Source organism: Palaemon carinicauda, chromosome 14, assembly GCF_036898095.1.
Source record: "Palaemon carinicauda isolate YSFRI2023 chromosome 14, ASM3689809v2, whole genome shotgun sequence".
Lineage (NCBI taxonomy): Eukaryota > Metazoa > Arthropoda > Malacostraca > Decapoda > Palaemonidae > Palaemon > Palaemon carinicauda.
In genome coordinates, this window is record NC_090738.1 from 71,659,177 (window position 1) to 71,664,944 (window position 5,768).

General features: G+C 38.2%; 1 pseudogene; it reads left to right on the plus strand.

Moving 5' to 3' along the window:
- The first annotated feature begins 231 nt into the window (after positions 1-231).
- On the plus strand, positions 232-1,324 carry LOC137652807 (piggyBac transposable element-derived protein 4-like; annotated as a pseudogene).
- Positions 1,325-5,768: the final 4,444 nt, after the last annotated feature.

The window sequence follows — 5,768 nt, forward strand, 5'->3', positions numbered from 1 at the left end:
TCTTGCGCTTTTCAATGAAGAATTCGTTTACCTTATTGTATGTGAAACTAATAAGTACTACCGGTGGGTAATGGAAAAGTTCTCTTTCACACAAAATTCACGAGTTCAGATGTCCATGAAATTTATGTTTATTTTGCATTACTACTACTGATGCCTCTCATGAAAAAACATGTATTACAAGACTATTGGTAACAAGACCAGTTGATTCCTACTCCAATTTTTCCAAAATTCATGGCCCGTGATAGATTCTTACTGTTGGCTCGTTTCATGCACTTTGCTGACAACAGGAGACCAATCGCAAGTGATCGAATTTGGAAAATAAGATCATTCCTTAGTATAGTTGTTGCAAACTTCAAAAAGGTCTTTCATCCTTTCCAGAAAATTGTGATTGATGAGTCCCTTATACTTTTCAAAGGGCGACTTGTCTTCAACCAGTATATCCCAAGCAAGCGTCATCGACTTGGGATCAAACTGTTTGTTTTATGTGATTGTGAAACAGGAATAGTGCTTGATATTATAGTATATACTGGAACAGATATAGATATACCAAAAGAAGATCAGAGTAGTGGTTTGGGATTCTCAGGAGCAGTAGTCAAGAAAATGATGGCACCTTATATGGGTCATGGACATATATTGTATACTGACAATTGGTATAGTAGCCCTACATTGGCATAATTCCTTCATGACAACGCCACAGGGGCGTGTGGAACAGTGAGAGAAAGCAGGAAATATATGCCCAAATTTGATTTCCCATCCACCTCTTATGACAATCCTAGTGACAGTGACTCCCCGAATGAGGATGAAACTACAAACATAAGTAATAAAACTAAAAAAAAAAAAAAAGAGAATAACAAAAGTCAAAACTGTACAATGGGAGACAACTAACAAGATATTGGCTGTCAAGCGGATAGATAGAAAGCCTGTGACCCTTTTATCAACCATGCATAAAGGATACATAGTGAACACAGGTAAGGTCCACTATAGCACTAAGAAGAAAATCTGTAAGCCAGATGTTGTTGTTGATTACAACGAAAATATGCGCCTTGTAGATAAGAGTGACTGCCAGCTAGGTGGGACAGAGTGTATGAGGAAATCATTCAAGTGGTACCACAAAATCATTCTTCATCTTATTGACATCATTATGCTTAATGCATACAATATTTGGCTTGTAAAGACATCCGACCCAACTTGCAAGAAATTAAAATTTCGTGAATTTATTTACAACGTTTCATACCAACTTCTTGAAAAATATGGCACCGTGACCAGTAGCAGACTTGGACGTCGTGGACATCCTCCGGGAGAAGTACCTGATCGTTTGCAGTGAGCAGCTTATATTAGCTATCATCATCTCCAATACACAATATTTGAGGAGGCACAAAACAGGAAGAAACAACTCAACTGCTATGTCTGCGAAAATACTTCCCGGCGACCAAAGAAAAGAACTCGGATTACAACTATCTGTGCTGAATGTAATGTGCCTTTATGTCCAACTGACTGCTTTCGTCACTGGCATACCCAAAATAAATATTGAGAGAGAGAGAGAGAGAGAGAGAGAGAGAGAGAGAGAGAGAGAGAGAGAGAGAGAGAGAGAGAGAGAGAGAGAGAATAATCTTTTTAAGAAATGTTTTATATAGCCTGTACTCATTATTTATATCCACAAAAGGAATTTTCTTTATCTTTTGTATATACCGTATATACTGTATATTTCGATATGCGGTGATGCTTTTGATATACGCATTCCTATATACAAATGCCTAAAAATGTCATAAAAAACAATTGTAATTAATCTGAACACATAGGCCAGATCATGAGGTTATTAGTTACTATGTTTATCTATAAAAGATTTCAATAATAATATGTTTTCAATATGATTATAATTATTGCTGTCTTTATTCACTTTAAATATTATGATTTTTTAGGTTATAACTACTATATATATTTGTAAAAGACTATGATATTGCATTACTTTTAATCAATGTGTTCCTTCAAATATTCTAAGTTGGTTTACCAAAATTGTAAGTAAAAATATATATTCTCTCTAAATATGGTATAATATTTTAAACAGATTTAAAACAATTGCAATGGTAACAATAGTCACTTTATGAATAGATAAAGGAAAAAACGAAACAAATAAAGTGTTTGTAAATCGTAAATGTGACTACATCAACTAAAATTATCATTATTATTTCAGGAATAGATACAATTCTATATCATAGGATTTGAGAATATAAATTAATTTCTTTTTTATCACCACACTTTTCTATATATAGTAAAGTCTATTTGTTAAAAATTGCCTAAAACATTTATTACATAGTACGGAATGTAGTAAATAAAAATCACTAACTTGTACCGGTCGCAAACAGTCCGGTGATACCGTGGGTGACACCCAACATACTACCCAACCCTCCCCACCCATGAAAGACAATCCAGACTCACCCATTGGCCATCCGGCAAGATGCCACGTCGCCCTATAAAATTAACTTTGATGGTTTATAACAAAATAATAAACAAGATGTAGGATAAAATATTTGGATGATACATACACGAAGTTATTACATAAACATTGGTACAGTTATGGTTTAGATTCTGAAACATTGTATTTTTGTCAAGATAGCATCACCACGGGACTGTAGTAAAATGACATTACCGCATTTCTCGGGTTAACTATATCACAACAACTTAGAATATCTAACTCTACACTACTTAACATTTAGTCATAATCGCTCTCCGCGTCAAGTAAATTAGCAGCTTTTGCTGCCGACCGAGTCATTATAGCCACAGGACTAGCATTTATTGTCAATATAGGGAGAAGCTCCCGTCCTTCACTATCTAACATATCATTTCCCATGATACCATCAATACCTGGAATAGGTAGACTATCCACCACAGCCAATTCAGTAACGTGATCATATCTTGAAAAGTCATGCTGACATTAACCAAACGAGCGGACACAATTGAATCCTGAAACCTTCCAACAATAAAAAATTCCCAGTATTTTTTTTCAAAACCATTTAGACCCCTTTTCATGATTTGCGACCTGGCAGAACTAGTGTCCCTAAAAAACTTCACCAGGACAACACGAGAGTCAAAAATCAACTTTCCAGGCCACACCTATTGGTTGTACTTGAGTCATGATTGGGGACTAGGAACATTAGGCTTACTACTATTCACTAAACTAATCCTATCTACTACAGGTATGTTTATAGGACTACTGCTATGAACCTCTGACTTATCATTAACCAAGGCAACAGGACTTTCATTATTGTAATGTAGGTACATCATAAGAGCATTGCACTGGCTATGGAAATGCCCGGGCTTGTTGCACCAAAAACAGCTTCCTTTACAGCTTGAGCATCTATTCCCATTGTACCTGTTATTTCCACCACCTGGGAAGTCTCTATTTGCAAAAACTCTATGGGCAGGACGACCTACTTGGACTCTACCCAAATTCCTATCACCTGAAAAAGAATTAAAATTAATATTACCATTCTTGGGGATATGGGGAGTCTACAAGGAGGTTTCCCCTCTCCTACCACCATTAGGGGAGCAAGGTGTTCGATTATCTAAAGTCTTATAATTAAAACTACAGCTACCTGAATGGTGAGTCAATACAAATTCATCCGCTAACTTAGCGGCACTACTTAATTTCACACTTTTAACTCCTCCAGGTGAACTCTCAACTCCCTGCTAAAGGCCTTCTCAAACTCCCCAAGGAGCAACAATTAACGTGACACAGCAAAAGGTACTATCTGATGACTTTTCAGCCAGTCGTCAAACTGTTGCTCCTTGAAGTGTGCAAACTCCACGAAATACTGCGCAGGATGTTTCGCATGGTTGAGAAACCAGAGGCGGTAGGCCTCAGGGACCAAGTCTTAAGACTTTAAAATTAAGGGTTTTACCTTCGGATAATCCTGGCTACTCCCTCCTCCAATGCATTATACACCCGCATTGCCTTGCCTACTAACTTACACTATAAATACAGTCCACATTTCAGCGGGCTAAAACAATCGGGAGGCCACATGCTTAAATGCCTCGAAAAACTTAGGGACATCATTTCTATCAAACAATGGAACCAATTTTAGGATAGCACCTATATTAAACCGATCATGTTAGGTATTTTTAGGGGAACTTATCAAATTGGCCCCCTGTAACCTAGCCCTCTCAATATTTAATTTCACCATCTCCAAATCAAGATGCCTTACCCGCTCGTTCTCCTTAAACTTAATTTTTTGCAACTCTATGCACTTGCAAATAAGATTGTATTCCTACTCCTCCTTGGAGTCAACCAACGTATTAACAGGGGCCAGAGATTTGAAGGGTATAGAATCAGGGGAGGGTTGGGGACGGGGTGCAAAATCGGATCAGAGGATACATTACCAGAACCTTGGGAAAATTTACTGGGTCCTCGTAAATGCTACCTACGACAGGAGGATCCTCAAACAGCCTTCATACTTACTTTGTCCTCTTCGAAACTCTCACTCAAAGTCTCCTCACTATCACATATTACCTCACTTTCACTCCCTCAGTGTTCAGCTTCAGCTAACTTTTGGTTTATTTTATCCCTAACTAATACCAATATCTCTGATTAGGTGTCTGTCGTCTTCCGCGGAACACCCAACCACTTAGCACACTCAACTAATTGTTTCTTACCTAGTAGGGGCAAATACTAAATACAATCAACTGACCGAAATAACTAAGCTGGATCAAAAAAAATCCCTTCATTTCGTAAAAAAAAGAAAAAATTCGGGGGAGAATAAAGAATATTGAAGAGTCCACCTGTGTGTTGCTCCACCGACCAAACCACCGGATTCCCAGAGATCTCTATCCAGTCACGGTCGTCAAATATGTTACGACTCTTGTCGGGCCATAGTGCAAGTTCTTATTACACGATGAGAGAGGTCAGTGATTGTAAAAATATCCAGCATAAAAATTGGTCAGTGGAAACCAAAATGCTTGGGAAACTTAACAATATTTAAAAACAACAATTTCTAGAACAGTCAACCTTGTGACTACCTATTAATTTGAATTAATAACTTACAACCAACTATTGATAACAAACGCTTAACAAATAACAATTAACAAATAACAAAATTCCCCAAATGGAAACACCCTACTCTCAATGAGAGTCATATAATCTAGGAACTAAACACACACAAAACACCATATATATGGATATTCTCCTAATCTTTAAGGCTGGAAAAAGTCACCTCCTGCTTCAACAAAGGTAGTGACTCCACTAACACTCAGCTACCGTAGGGAGTGAAGCTCAGCAGGTCTCCTTATCAAAAGGAAGGGAAATGGAGCCCCAACCCAATAAAAAGGTACACAATCTCTCCTACCTGGCAACTGCCTCCCTACTTGCCACCAAAAGTTCCAAGGCTCCCGCTGCTGACTATGGCGAGGATGTGTTGACAGTGGTATCTCTCCTGAGTCAACCTTAAAGCCGGGATTCCTACGTCGGTGCTGCGGACCGCAGAAGAGAGCACGCAGGAATTGAAAATCACTGCATGTGGCAAAAAATGCACCCGCTAAAGCCGTCAAACGTTGGTGTCACAATCCACCGAAAAGCTTACATAAGCGAGCTGCTGAAGTAGGTCCGGGTAACCTTGAGCTCGAACTGTATCGTTTAGCAATCGATTTCCTTTCATGTAAATCCTGGTGTCTCTCCTCACCAGGGGATCATAAAACACAGAAAAAAAACAAGCGTTAAACTTGACAATTATAAATCTTTAAATGGCCTGGGAGAACGTTGAAAAAGTACTTAAAAA